Source organism: Sitodiplosis mosellana, unplaced genomic scaffold (assembly GCF_009176505.1).
Source record: "Sitodiplosis mosellana isolate CC-2019 unplaced genomic scaffold, AAFC_SMos_1.0 Smas_scaffold_5, whole genome shotgun sequence".
Taxonomy (NCBI): Eukaryota; Metazoa; Arthropoda; class Insecta; order Diptera; family Cecidomyiidae; genus Sitodiplosis; species Sitodiplosis mosellana.
In genome coordinates, this window is record NW_022595248.1 from 1,170,735 (window position 1) to 1,186,994 (window position 16,260).

A 16,260-nucleotide genomic window follows, 5' to 3' on the forward strand; every position below is an offset into this window, starting at 1 on the left:
GGTTGTGTGGCAAGTGGTAACTCAATCGATTAACTTGTCAGACAAACACACATCTCGAACCTTTCGACGGAGCATTTATTTTAGTCGCTGATATTTCTGACAAATATATTCCGGAAACGACGAATGAAACCGCATTTATTCTAAATTTATATAAATAGACATGCTTATCTCCCATTGACAAATTCTTTTATTCAAACATGAAAAAACTTTTGACTGTTTACAAAAATATTGTTTTTAAGATCCACTTAAAGTAACACCACGAAGTGGTTTGCCTTCGTTTCGTTCTCACAATTGCACAAGAAAGCAGGAAAAAGAACATTTGCATTTAAAACATTATTGTTTCGACACCTTATTATTCGGTGTCATTGTCGAGTGTGGGAATATAGTTAAGATGGTTTTTATTACCACCGGATATTACTTTAAACGAGTTTTCTATACAGTAATATTCGTCAAAGTACGTGCTATTACTTCTCTCTTTGGTGTCAACCTGTGTGTAATCGTTGCACACGACTAGAATGAAGCCGGTGCAAACGAGAGCTTTTTCTCTTTCTCCCAGAATCCTCACGAGTGTCTATGTGCGAATGCATGTTCGATGGCATTACTAATGAGAAAAGTTTTTAATGGATCACACCCGAAATATTTTTGGAGAAAACAATAGAAAATGTGAAAATATCACATGGTGCAAGTCAGAACGCTTCGATTCGATTTATGCATGGTCGTGTGTGTGTGTGTGCGTATGGAAATAATTTTTGAAATATGCCACGTCTAATCGGTAGATTTACGGTAGACTTTGTGATACTTTATATTTACACATGAAGTGTTTGCAAAGCTCGCTTAAATGTTTCTAATACCGTCTAAATCGAAATTGAATTTGATGCAATTTTGAGCTTCTTACGAATCGCAAATTATAATTCGTATACAAAATTCCTTGGAATTTCATAAGCGCGAGAGAACGCTGTGTAACCGTCCGAGCAATAACACTTTTCAAAAATGCATACATAAACGTTTTCAAGTTTAAAGACTAACGGCATGCAACATAAAACCATTTCCGACTTTTTAATTAGTTTTTAGTATTTACCTCGTGTCCAACCAATTCAAAATTATGTTGCGAAAGGAAGAAAAAAACCGGTCGTGATTCCATTTTTCCAGTTGGTTTTCCATGGAAAAACCAAGTGGTTCTTTTTATTACGAAATATCAACGCCATTTGTTTGCAGTAAAAGCACTTGAAAAACGGCTTTGATAATCGTAGTTGTGCTTAGTAATTTGCCATGGCCATATTCGACGAAAGTTTTCGTTATTAATTTTCATAGTTTTTTTTTTGGAGGGAGAGAGAAACATCCAGATTTTTACGTTCGCCGTTCAAAGTTAAGTTCAATTAAAAAGTTCATCGCCACCACATCATTTTCAATGTGCTGCTGCACATTTTATGCGCGGAATTTCCGTTTCACATGTACAACTCAATGGATTAGGAAACAAAAAAAAATTGTAATGAAAATTGTTGCCATTTTCAGTGTATTATTTTTTCTTCTTCGCGCACTTCATCGTCAATTAATTCTAATTGTGTGAGTTCGGTACGTGATTTTATGCAAATCAATATGCTAATTCATTTAAATTCGAGAGAGAGCGAGACTACATTAGTACGTCGATTCAAACAGCGTTAAATGAGTTTTTCTCTCTGAAAAAGTGCCATTTCCAAAATCAAATAAAATCAAAGGTCATAAAAAAATGAACCGAAAAAAAACCATTTCACCACTTTATATTAATTTCGAACAGTGAATGCAACAATGGCTTTCATCCTCATTAATTCGGGACTAATTTAATTAACGATTTACAACGGCAAGAAATGTCAAAGTGTCTTTCAGCTGAAGCTAAATGAAAATACGCAACTGCTGATGGTACGCCAGTCTGTTGCATCATTTTATATTCTAATCAAGAGAATTTTTTCGGCCCGTTTCAGGACTGCTTTTAATTTAATTTTATGTGATCAAACGCGGAATACATCGATGATAGCAAAACGGGTGAAAAATGGAAACGAATGCAAAAATATCTTAACGCATAAAAAGAGATAAAGACGTATGTATGACTTTAAATTGTAGAAAGGACGAGACAATGTATTTGGCTAATGTCAAACATATTTTAGGGTTTAAAAACGCGTTATTTTTTTCAGTGTTTCTTAAAAACGTTTTTTTACAGAGCCGTTATATAACGCCCAAAAAACGTTTTTTTCGTTTTTTATCGTTATTTCTGCGGTATTTTGGACTGTCAAAAAAAACACTACAGAAAAATAACGTTTTTATAACACCGTTTGCGGTATTTGTCGAAACGTTTGTAAACCCTAGCTAGCTTACTGAAAACATTCTGGCTGGCTCAGCGGCTGAATTCTATGCGTCAAACATGTGTTTCAAGATTTCTGAGCATCTCAGCATTTCGTAAGGCACAGAAGTGTGTTCAGTTGATGTGGCTGCACGCAGCAACAACATACACACTCCGGTCGAGTCGTTGCGGCTGCACGTAGCAACACACGCCACTGTATTATAAAGTATGCGTCGTCGATATGCTCGGATATATCCGTGCCTTACGAAATGCTGAGATGCTCAGCAATCTTGAAACACATGTTTGCTATGCGTTGCGTTTTTTCATCGCATCTGCAGTACAGAAATCATACACACTACCGTGCAAAAGTTTGGAACCACTAGGTATTTTTCATACAAATTGACCATTTTTGGTGGACTCATTAACATATTTCGGAAACACCTGCACTCTTGATATTTTGTGCATAGTTTCTACAACGTTTCAATAGTAAAGCTAAGTACACAGTTCCTCGTGAAATGAAAAAATTTCTCCGGTGAAATTTTCACAGGTGATAATTTTATGGTGTTTTTTATTTTCGAATTGCAAGCATAATGATTTTTGATGTATAAATCAGCTAACTCATCCCAATATCAACACGACGCATGAACAAATTTGGTTTTTGAGTTCATTCTTCTATGTGTTTTGTCTGAACAAATTTTTTTCACGCTCGTGAAAAATATTTCGCGTGCAAAATGTACGCGAAATTTTTTTCACGGCCGTGAAAAAATAAGAAAGATCAAAATAAATTCAAGTATGAATTCAAAATTCAAATTTGTTCATGTGTTGTGTTGATATTGGAGGGAGTTAACTGCTTCATACATCAAAATCATTATGCTTGCAATTCAAAAATACAAACCACCATACAAATATCACCTGTAAATATTTCACCGGAGAAATTTTTTCATTTCACGAGGAACTGTGTACTTAGCTTAAATCACAGAGGTTTCATCAAAAAATATTCATGAATTTCAAAAATATAGCAATTTGAATTTGTACTGTGTGAAAAATGATCAAATTTGTATGAAGATTAAAACAGATCAAATTCAAATTGATATATTTTTTAAATACGTGAATATTTTTTGATAAAACCTCTGTGATTTACAATTGAAACGTTGTAGAAACTATGCACAAAATATCAAGAGTGCAGGTGTTTCCGAAATATGTTAATAAGTCCACCAAAAATGGTCAATTTGTATGAAAAATACCTAGTGGTTCCAAACTTTTGCACGGTAGTGTATATGGAGGTTTTTGTTTTGTTTCCAAATTTTCATCGAACTGACGACAACAAAAGCCAGCAAATTGAGTTAAAAATGGACTTTGATCAATAAATGGACACAATACGAAATGAAAAACTGAGTCAAAAATAGTTAAATTCTCATCTTTATTTCCAGATTCTGGGCCGCGTTCCAGTAAAATGAAGTCCTGAAACGAATCATTTGATAATTTTGCCTCTACCAAGCAAATATTTGCATCTAAATTTTTACCAGCTTGTTCATTTGCTCGAAACGTTTTATGTACACTGTACAGTCGATCAATGATTTGGACCAACAAATCTCTACCTCTCATTTAGTTTCATTCGCTCTCTTTCTCTTTGGCCTCTCCCATTTCTCCTGTCTCCTCTTCTCCTCTGTAGCTCACCCAATGAAACATCCACATGCAAAATCAAATATTTTTGTGTTAAATTCCACCACCAAATTAAATGTTGTATTTAAATAAATGAAAACAAAATGGTTTGCAAAGAATGCACTACAATTGAGAGCGTATGATGTGTGATTTTATTATATTTACCGCTTTATGATTGTGAGTATAAATAGTCGGTTAATTATAATGCAGATTCAGGAATAAATTTCAAATTATTAATTTATTGACATCGATCCATGACATGGTGATTCATGTAGCCTTTTGTATTGACTGTGTTTGTTAAATGGAAGGCGAAAAAAGGGAAAAACAATTCATTGAAAATTCAAATGGGCTGTAAAAAATAATAATTCATGAATAATATGATGAATATAACACCAATCAATTATAATATGCGGTGTAAATGGCGTTGGTACAGTTGAAAATGTGACGTTGAAATGGATATTTATGTGTGGAATACAGTGTTTTTTTTCACGCGCAAATCTCATCGAATGCAATTTAATAGATTTATTATGTGTAAAACGGGAATGCAAACAAATCAACCTGATGAATAATTGTGAATGCGAAACCCGAGCGTTGGTCAAATGAATTTATCAAATTCTCACAAGAATGTTGTCGACATTCATTCAGGAGGGCGATTCAAATAATTGAGATGCGAACACATTCATTTCTATTTAGCGAAATTGTTGCAAAGCACCATTGTTCGTCGTCACAATGAATGAGTTGTTCAGCGCCCATTTTATCGGAGTAATAAAATTGTCTGTAATAAGAAAATGGTAATTATGCTGAACAACAATCACGTAGCAATGATTATTAGTTTGTTAAATATGATTTTATTGCAATCGTGTTTGGTCCCTTTTGTACGGCCAACGAAAAAACATCGAGTGCTGTTCTTGCCTATCGTTTGTTTAGCCATTGTTGATTAAGTTCATTGCAATGTGTCTATTGTTTAGCTCATTCTCTCTCTCTCTCTCTCTCCCTCTCTTTCTCTCTCTCTCTCTCTCTCTCTCTCGCTCTCTCTCTCTCGAAGATTTCAAGTGTTTATTGTTTTGTTTCAATGGTTGTTGTCGTCGTTGGTATGTTCATTGTACCGAAGGACCGACCGACTCTCACGCTATTTCCTCTTTTGTCACAAATGCCAACCAAACACAATCCAATGCTCCGCATTTCACAAAAAGCCATGAATAATAAAGATGAGTGACTTGCTTTTGTGGGAACTTGTCTTCACTTCTTGTGCGATTTTTTTTTCTTCTCTCTTCCTTCTGTTGCTGCTCATTTTGCAAAGCCACCAAGCTCTGAGAGTGTATGTGTATGTGTGTGCATAGATTGAGACAGTAATGCACGCTCGCTCACGCTATTATCCGAAAGCACTTTTCCGTCCAATGTCTTTTTCTCTCTCTCCATCCATCTCTTTTCCACAATTTCTTGCTTGTTCCCTCATTCGGCGCGAGCGATGAAAAGTTGATGCATGCGAAATGATGATGTCTTCTTCGTATTGTCAGATAAAATATCAACATCGCACTTCCTCGCAACTTTTGGTCATTAATCAAATTTTATATACTCTCACAACATTGACCTGGCTTATACAACGAGCAATGACGACAACGACAACGACGAACAACAGTTGTCAAACACATGCCAAAACACGGACACAAAATCCATGGCCACACAGTTGTTGTTTTTCTTTCACGCAATTGAATGGAAATGATTGTGCAGTAATCAATTTCAATTTGCCGAAATCATCATATTTTATACGAACCGAGATGGGAATTTGATTCGATGCTGGTCGATAACATCATTTGCGTTGAAATGATACTTATGCCGCTGTTGAGCTGCTACTACTGCTGCTGCTGCTGCTGCTGTTGATGTGCCCAAGTATACGAGCGCCGTTGATCGGCTTGCGGAAAGCTCTAAATACATTCAAACAGCATTGAAAAAGCCGAATTAAAATATATTCCACACAAAACCACACATAGCTCCTCGATAACCCTGCCGATGTTGCATTGTCACGATGTGCGCAAAAAAAACGCTGCGAGACGAAGAAGTGGGAAAAAAATTCAAATTCACAAGTAATAGGATAAGTGAATTAAAACAAAGTTCAGTGAAAAGTTTGACAAAAAGCTTTCACACGCACACAAACAAATGTGTTTTTTTTCCATCGGCTCACGGGCTCACGGAAGGGAAAATCTTAGCGATGCGAGAATATTGAGCGACTTTAAATCAAATCCAGAACATATATCATCGCAATGGCAGCAGCGGCAGCATCATCGTGAGCGGCAACACACTGCCAACACATATCAAAGTTGGAATTCAACTTGTGACATGTTAATACCTCCTAAACGTCATGAAATTAGTTGGAGTGTGCTCGTCTGCAATAAAAGATTGGAAATGACATACACACACAATGTTGAAGTTTCTCACTTGCAAAACTTGAGTCGCAAGCAAATAAAAACCAAGTCGCTCGCCAGCTCTCACTCTCTCTCTCTCTCTCTTTCTCTCTCACACACATGCCCGAAGACACATACGTATGCAAACGCAAACTATGTAACCTAAAGTAATCACAACACAGTTGCATAAGTTTTCAAACGTTCCGAAAAAAAAAATAATAATGCCACATTTTATGACTGAGTTACATTGTTTCAGTTGATCGTTTTCTCAAAAATGTTCGGGCAAATAAAGAGCATATTTCATGGCGCATTCATTGCTTCATTTGCGAGTGTGCGAATTTTTGGTCGAAATTACGAGACGAAAACTAGGTTTCTGTTCTGTGGAGGGAGGCAGAGAGAGGGTGTTGCCAAATTATAAATCGTTGTGCTGATGCAAGTTCAAAGTTCATTTCAGCTCTTTTTAAATCACACCAAATATGCTTCCAACGGCAAATTCATGTTACATGCAGCCGAAGAGCTTGTGAATCGAATTGCGCACAAGTCGTTGAGGTGCAAATTGATTCTGTTTGTATTTAGTCAAAAGTTTAAATTATCGTCAAGAGATCGAAAATGAAGTCAAATGGTACAAGCATCCGACTCGACATCATCGCCACCGTCGTCACCGTCGCCACGCATTTTCTTCAACTACATAAAGCAATTTACACCTTCGCTTTCGACAGCTAATGAGACGGAGTTTAAGCTGAATTGAACATTTTAACGCGATGATTGCAACATCCAGAGAAATCGTGTACGTAAATGATTTTAGCCGCTTTTTATTATACATGCTCTCGCTACACGCTTGATCTCTGTCTGACTCAGTGCGCCGTGCACCAAGGTGATTTCCGGCACTAATTTTACGCTCAAAACGACAGCAACAACTCAAGTCGCAGTGCATTTTCGCTGCGCGTCAATTTAAAATGATAAAAGCAAACAGACTGAATTTGCCGATGTGAATTATGCAAAGTTTATTAAAACACGTAAAAAATGCATGGCTTTCGATGAATGAGAGACTTTCCATTGCTATGGTTTGTAACCAGAGAAAGAGAGTGAAATTAATTCAAGTTCTTGTGAATTTTTCTTCTCTCTTTATCATCGTGCACTCTTATTACATGCATTACCATTCATTTGCACGAGTTGACTTGATAGTCGATGTTGAGCGCCTGGGATTTCGATGCAAAGTCATACACACGCATGCAAAACTTCTTGAAAGCACATTATGAATTTATAGGATTTAGTAGGATTTTGGTAAGCCTATGCTAATGACGCTTCTTGGCATTTGCATACAGGAATCATGTATGCGATCGAAAGACAAGCGTGCGGAAGGAAAGAGGAACAGCAAGAGAAAAAATATGGAAAAAAAACCGAAGAGGAAAAAAAACGCTTGTTTTCATTTATGCGAAATCGTTTGTGCATATGAAACGAATGACTTATCGAATCGCAAGAGTTCAATTTTAATAAAATATGTTTTGTAATATGTTTCATATGGGATGGTTGGTTCCTTGGGAACTGTAAGATTTCCACACTTTCTTCGTTGTTGTTGGTACGCGTTGAAACGATTTTTCACATTGAAAATATATATTCATACGAGTTAGTGTGCGTGTATGAGAGTGAGTTTGATGATTTCCAACCCACTCCGGAACAATTCATCGACATTGCGTACCGTATTTCGCTTCCTCAATGCAAATGGTTTCACTTATCTTTATAGCTGAAACAATTTCATTTCGGCTCGTTCCATTCACGTTCACTTGACACTTTCAACAAATGACTTTCTTCGAATCTTTTTTTTCTCTCTCATTTCGTTTGATGGCGATAAAAAAAAATCCTCGATTTTCGTAATATACACGCGCATACATAATATGCTCTCTCTTCTCTCCCTTTTTAAATTCTCTCGCCTTTGTCGAAGGAAAGAAAAGGAGTTCCGGTGAATTTACTTGGAGTGGCTGCATTTTGCTTGGCAGCTGTAAATTAAAGTATAAAGAAAATCTGAAAATGCTCGTTGAAAACGCGGTGTACAACGAAACAAATCACAAAAATGCCGTATATATGTGTTTGAGCACAATTACGTATCTGGGCGAAGGGATGAAGAGAGCGACGAATAAAATGTTTTGGTTTCGCGTGGAATTTCGCATGGAAGCACCACAAAATGTACACGCGAATGTGAGCAAATTGTTGCGCGATTTTTTCAAACGAAAACGAGGAAGTAGCAGAAGAATAAGAATAAGCTGGCTAAAGAAAAAAAAATGATAAGACTTTTTTTTCGTATGTTTCGCGTGTTCTAACAAGTTGGTAAATGAGCGGAATGTTTCGTTTGTTTACGCCATCAATTTCAGGGTAATAAGAACAACAATGTAATTCAGTGTTAACGACTAAAGAGGCGCACGACGCTCTGTCGAACTGTTGGTGCTTTGGAGAAAAAGGAAAATGGCAAACGATTACGAGTACACGAGGCCGCTTAGATCCAATGTTAAAAATGGCCTCATTTTCATGCACAGCCAAGAGAGTGTGCTGTATTGCATACTGTGAAAAAGGATACACACAGCCCGTCAAAAGTCGAAGAACAAAAGCGAACAAAAAAAATGAGAAACAAACAACGGTTTGGGCTCTCTGAGCTTCTCTTCTTTTTTTTTCATTTCATGCACTCGCCCATTTCCCACTTCTCAGGCATCTGCGAATAATAAATAGCGTGAAAATTTGACGTGCTGAGATTTAACAAAAAACAAAAGCAGAAAAAAAAACGATGGAAAAAAATGAGAATGGTTACAACAAAATGCCTGAAGAGATTTGTTGAATGAAACGACGAATGATTGCGATTTGTAAGGATGGAAAAAAAGAGCAAACGCTCGCCTCACACAATGTCAATTACATGTATATTTGTCGAGTTGATCGCTTTGGATTTTCAATCGCTGGAAAATGACCGGAAGGCCGAACTGAAGCGAAAGAGAGCGAGAAAAAGCAAAAAACACCAATTTAGTTTGCAGTGCTGACGAATGGTTATTCGATGGAAATTTGTTTATGGACACCACAGTTCAGATGATGTCTTCAAGTTGATAGAGAAATAAATTGTAGCCAACACACCAGATCATTATGTCAAACACACACGCTCTCTCTCCCTCGAAAGTTATTTGGCACATTTTTCTGCGGTTTTACTCTCCTTTTTCTCGTTTACTTTCTCCCGTTCTGCCCTCCTACACTTTCCCTCTGTTTCTCTTTCGTTTGCCATCAACTGTCGATTATGAGCGGCAAACAAACAAGTTTGTCGGTGCTTTGAGCCAGCACGAAAACCGCACACAAAATGACAAAGGCAAAACTACAGAAATACACATCGTTCGATATACATATTCACGTGGTTCGTGGCACTGTGTGTATGCCCTGATAAAAGTTTATTTCATACACAGCATTTTCGTCCAACTTTGAGCATGTCATTTTTAGCCATGTGCAGCGGCTAAAACCGGTGTGTGTGTGTCTCCTGAGCTCCGACGAAAGCGAAAAATGAAACCGACTCTCTGAGCACGACACAACAAATAATATCTAATTTCGGTAAAATTAAACGATGAACAACAATGACGCCGCACAAGCCATGGATAATCTCAGGTTTTATTCCAAAACAAAGTTTCTTTGCCTCATCTCGTCTCTCGTTTGCCCTTCATCTCTTCGCTTTTCGTACATTTTTCGAAAACAACGAGGCAGAAATGTTGCATTGTACCCAATGCCATGGCATTTGGCAGTGATAGTGCTTAGAAAATCATTTGTTTGGTTCGTGCATAATTTCGGGATTTGGGTTACGACCGAACTTTTACATGAATGCCAACCATGGAAACTTGCAAACTAAACTATATGCAATTTGTTTCATTTTCAAATGGATATAACAACTAATGACCTTTGGACATTTTCGAAATCATTCTGCCAAATCAACAATGCCAGAGATATATCATTTCTTTTTCAAAAGCTTTGTGTCCGCACACTCTCACAGCGCCTCTATCTCCCTCTCCTTCTCCTTTCTTTTCTCGTTCAAGAGATAGGAAAATCCTAGTCAAATGTATGTCGAGTCATGAGCTGTTTTCATTTGGCTCAAAAATGAAATGCTATGTCTAACGTCCTGTTATTATCACATAATCAAATTGAAATGTTTAATTGAAACTTTTTGATCCACACACACACACGCATTGAATGAGACCCAGGCCGGTGAATGTTTGTTTGTGAACTGTGTGTGGGTTTTCTAAATTGGCAATTGTTTCTTCTGTATTACCGGCAGATTTTACATTGCCATTGCGAATTAAATTTGTATGGTAATGCGATGTCAATTAAAATAACGTATGCACAAACAGTACATGAAATCGTTTTGTTGAGCCCGGGTGAGAGTTGTCGGAGGATGTGATTTGTTCGTTTGCAAAGTTTTTCTTTTCAATTTCATCGCAGCGGTCGGATGTTTGTTTCCGTCGGCGGTATGTTGTTGTACACCCAAAATCAAAATTTAATCTAACGCCGTCGTCATGGTTTGTATATCAATTCGGACTGTGTATGTGCGTGCGTGAAACGTCTACGTTCTTATGGTTTTTCCTATCATTATTGCTATTAAGGTATATTGCTATGTGAGTGGGTGAGATGCATCGCAATGGTTAATATGTTCGTTCGCCGGGGATTGTGTGTAGTACAGCGCGTATAATTTGGTAACGAGTCGAGTGTGTGGAAAGCATGAGCAAATAAGCACCATACACATACACACACTTAATATGTTTAACACGCAACCGAGATAAAACATCTCTTGTTAACTGCTGTTCCACTCGTTTTCGTAAATAGCACTGCCGCAATCGACACATTGAATTGACTCTGACTCTGACTCTCTTTCTCTGTGTGTATTATGCTACGGCAATTGACTCTCTGAGTCTCTCGCTCTCTCCCTCCCTCTCTCTCTCTCTCTCTCTCTCTCTCACTGCGGTGCAGGATGCTGTACGCTTGAATCTCAATTTCAACTTTAGATCATTATCAGGGTGTAGCTTATTTTCTCAGTGCGGTGCTGCGATTGAAAGACACCCTGCGTCGCATGTGTACATAATGCCCAAGCCATTGATAATACCTGTGTGACATATGTAGCGCAATGGCTGGTGTAATCGCTAGTATGTGTCACATCGAAAATGTGCCAATGTTCTCTATACAGCTAGAGAACGGCCGATATCGTCGAAACATAGAATCAGCGCCAATGGGTGCGAGTGAGAATAAAAACTAACCGAAAGCGAATAAAACAATGCTGGAAGTTAAACGTGTGCTTTTACTCTCACCGCATCAAATCTCTCCGCATCAAATCTCTCCGCATCAAATCTCTCCGCATGAGCATTTACAATACGGTAAATAGGAATCGTTTCGCATATGGCGCCAAGCAAATAACCAAATCAATAGACTTTTATCGCTAATGCCAAAGCCATGAAGAGAGAAAGACCGAATAGGGCGATAGAGAGAGAATCAGGCAGAGAACGAATGAGAGCAGAGAAACAGAACGCAAGGCAAAGAAAGAGAGAAGAGACAGAGAATAAGGCAAGAAGAACAAAGAGAGAGAGAGAGAGAGAGAGAGAGAGAGAGAATGGTGTACGGGGTGAGTCTCATGTTCAATCCGTGTAAGTTAATACACTAATGGCTTGTGCCGTCAAGATGAATCAAGCCAGATAATTGTCAATGATGCTACAAATTCATGCAAATGTCTATTTGAATTTTGTTCCAATGTACACTCAAATCCTTTCTCTCTCTCTCTCGCACTCGACGTGTGTTCGTGTATCTGACTCTGAATAGTTTCAAGATCATTCACAAAATAAACAGCAAACAATGTGTCGTACAGCGAACAACGTGTCTGTGTGTCGCTCTTGTGACATAATAAAATCCCATTCCCCGTGTCGTTCCCATTGTAACGGATTTGGCAGCTCAATCGTAACAGATACACATCGTTTACAAAATGCGCCCTAATAGATTATTATGCGATTAAAGATATTTTATAAAATTGAATGTCAATTCGTTCGTTGGTATTATCATGTAATTGGTGTTATGTCACGGCATAGCAAACCACTTGATTTGAATTTTCGGCTTCTCCGCAAGCCAAAACTTTATATTATTATACAAGTTTTGATGTTATTCTCGTATGGATCATGTCATTAATGTAATTTCCCATCGGATGGCAGCTACAAGCTTGAAAAGACTCAAGGATCTTAACTACTTAGGAAAAATCTAAATGCGGACTGCATTTCAAATGACTGAATAAATGAAATTATCGTTTAGTTTTCGGAATTAGTAGCCAGACATTTGGAAATTGTCTCGTCGAAATGCACGTTTGATATCACACTGGCAAATGGCCGGAGCAGCAGCTCAGGTGTAATGCCGAAAGGTATTTATCTGAAATCAAACGAAATGCAAATTACACAGTGAATCACACGTCTCTTCTATCAATTTAAAATTGACTTTGGTTTGGCTTGGCTTTTGCATAGTGAGATCTCTTTCAACCCAATTTTAAATGACACTGTCTCACTTTCCCCGTCGGCAATATACCGCTTTTAATTAAATTTGATATATTCTACGTAGTAATTATCCAGTTTGTTACAGTTTCTAATCAAATTCAAAAGAAAACCACTACCGCGGCTCAACCGAAACCAAAAATGAAAAAAAACACCGCTCGGTTAAACAACAACGACCGAACTAATTACAGCATCGCAAATGAATCCCGTGGGTTGGGTTTAAGCAAAAAATATGGTGATGGTGGTGTAAAAAACAGAAGAGCCACAATCAAAATCAGCTTTTTACACGACTTTGAAAGCAAACAGTTAATTTTAATGAAAAAAAAAAAAGATGGAGAAAGTTCTTTGCTCTAACGTGAAAAAAATGAGCAAAGGATTTTCATCGAACGGAAAAAGGGTGATGGAAAAAGCTGGAATATTGTACCAATTAGGAATAGTGAAGGAAAAAAGCAGCGAAAATTGTTTAACCGTTAAATTCAACTGAAGGCTAAAATCAAAATGAAAGCCTCCGAAAAATGTGTCAAAAATGGTTGGTCGTTCGATGACCAAAATCTTCGACGACCACGACAAAAAACAAACCTAATGAAAAATTTGCCACGGGATGAAAAAACATCGCCGGAAGCTTAAAAAAAGAATTAAGAACCATTTCAGCGTGGATTTATGTTTGTGTGTGTTTTTTTCTACTCGAATCAGGCAAAAAGCATGGGGCAGTGCACACGTAAAAGAGATACATTTTTAAAATGATGTCAAAAACACGGCCATATCTTGAAAATCCACGCTCACGTACACTGTGATTCCTTTCATAATAATTCTTCCGGTTTCGTGCTTAAGCTCAACGGTCCACGTTCAACTAGATATTTTTGCAAGCTAAATCACGTGTTTTTCCATTCTTTTCAACTTGTTTTTGTTGCTGCTGCTGTTGTTCTTATTTCGAGTCAGCTTTATGTAATTAAAACAAATAAACAACAACGAGAGCAGAGAGAAAAATTGTACGAAAAAGTGGCGAGGAAATAAAGAAATGGCAAGACAAAGAAATGAAAGAAATAAAATTAAACCTTCTATTAAAAGCATGCGCTGAAAGCGGAAAGAGAGGGAAAAAGCGCGACAGCGTCACACAACAATAGAAACCAAAAATGACAGCGCATAAAACATATATGTGCACAAAAATAGCATCGGAAGCTTAGTGTAATGCGAGGGAGTAATTGTGTTTGTAGGTGTTTTGCTTTGTCTCATTTCAAATCTGATTTAAACACACACACACACACACACACACACACACTTTAAGCCTCTTATCGCATGCCATGAACACGCTGCAACGATGCGCGAATCGCATCTGATACAATGAGTCTTCTTGTGTTTTTATTCCCGAACTCGACAACGACAAAGAATTTGATGACATTTCTCAAAAACTAATTAGATTTTCGCCAAGGGAAATGGACGTTAGCCACAATTAAATTGACCAATGATGGCACTTCAACGCAATTCAGTGCATCTCTCACGTTTATGTGGGTTGAAAACGAACAAAGGAAAGAAAAACAGTTGAAAATCCATTTAAAAGGTTACAAATTGTTTAAGAGAATTATACAGAAGAAATGTTCAATCCGTTGATTTGTAGATTGTGTTGCCGGTGCAGCCAATAAAACGTAATGCAATTTCAAAGGGAAGTTAAAGTCAAAGAAAGTTCGTTCGGTTACTTGATTCAATTTGATCATTACTTGATTTCGGTTAATTCATCACTGCCGCAGCTCTGATAAGAGCCACTTTAACTCCGTTTGAAGAATGAATTCGCTGGAAATGCATCGAGTTGCTTCAGTTCTTTAGCTCACCTTGAATCCTTTGCTCTTCCTTCAACTCTGTACTCTACTTCAATTCGGCTCATAGCTTCAAGTCAACTCAATTCCATTTAAAGCACAATTGAAGTATTGAAAAATCCACAGCAAAAATTAATGCCACTGAAACAGTGGTTTCGGTAACCATAAACGTCTTCGGTTTAGATGTCGTTACCGTTATTCCGCCCAATGAATTCCATCGATCGTATCATCGAATGTCATTTGCAATGACAATTTTACACGAAATAAAATAAATTATACCATCGTTTAAACGATGTTCGAATCCATTTTGCCTCATCAAATGCGCTGATGTTTATCCAAACAAACACGAAAAATAAACACGAAAATGACGACGAGCGGAAACACAGAAACGGGGAGGAATAAGAAATATTCGTTTCATTATGTATTATGAGCGTGTTCAAATATGACAAATAAATAGTATAAACAATGGAAATAAATGACTGGAATTCCGAAAAAAGGCGACAAAGAAAAAAGTCAAATGCGAGTGTGCTCTTTTGTCAAGGGTAAAAATGTATATATTTCGTGTGATGATTGCGATGAGCATTACTGTAAACGAAAAAAAAAGAAGAACGGATGGATGTGCAAACAAAGTTCATTGAACAGTGTTTGATTGCGTTTACCGATAAAATTATCGTTGAACGATGCTAAAGTATCACACGATGTATCAGTACCGAAACTAGCATGTGTTGATCGTTTAGCCAAACAAGCGACAGCGACAAACAGAAAAAAAAATCACGAGTGTCATGAAAAAAAAAAACAAAGGCAATCATTGCGCTCAGAAAAACAAACGGCAACATTCCAGTGTTTATGTCAGATTTCGTCGTTTCAAACAAATCGAGAACGAACACACACACACACACAACATTTGTAAATATGTTTAGAAAATATTTATATTCAAATTTTGTGCAAAGAGGAAAATAAAGAGAAAAAGAGATTCGATCCGAAGCCCGTATCATCAGACTGTTGACGAGCAAACAAACGAACGAACGAAAAAAACAGTCGCAGTCAAGTGCTGTTGAAAACGTGATGAAAATAAAACTTCAAACAAACTCATCTATATATGGTTTCACATTTTATCTGATTGCATGCCGCCGGCACTCATGATAACAGCGCATCTGATTTGCTTGGATCTCTTTTTTCCATCGAATGCATGAGCTTTGCTGTTCGTTCGTTCGCTCGTTCGTTCCGAATGTGTTTTTGGAGCTTTGTTTTATTATAAATTCGAGCTACTCGCATGCTTTAGCTCTATGCTTGTGCATCAAACGAGAATAATCGCATGGAAGAATATGCGAGGTTTTCTAATATGAAATTTCCTATGAATTCAGTTTGAAGCATTCCAAGCATACTCGATTGTAGTTCAAAATTATTTCCTCTGCAAATGACGACTTACCTGGATTGAAAATTATGCGGAAATCGAAAATTCTCTAACCAAAAACTTTTGCCGTCAACTTAAATCAAAATACATGCATTTAAATGGATGTGAAAGATTTGCGTCGATG

General features: G+C 37.4%; 2 protein-coding genes across 3 annotated transcripts in view; both read left to right on the forward strand.

The window, feature by feature from the left end:
- Positions 1–16,260, forward strand: part of LOC129566934 (uncharacterized) — a 175,728-nt gene that overhangs the window by 83,462 nt on the left and 76,006 nt on the right. Inside the window, exon 1 of one of the 2 annotated variants that reach the window (XM_055443333.1) lies at positions 11,767–11,777. The exons of the other annotated variant lie outside the window; for it this stretch is intronic. The gene's annotated coding sequence lies outside the window, so the exon portion shown is untranslated. Of the gene's footprint in view, positions 1–11,766; positions 11,778–16,260 lie in introns of those variants that run through there. 2 annotated transcript variants of the gene reach the window in all.
- Positions 1–16,260, forward strand: part of LOC129566926 (lachesin) — a 41,109-nt gene that overhangs the window by 3,387 nt on the left and 21,462 nt on the right. The gene's annotated exons all lie outside the window — the stretch shown is intronic.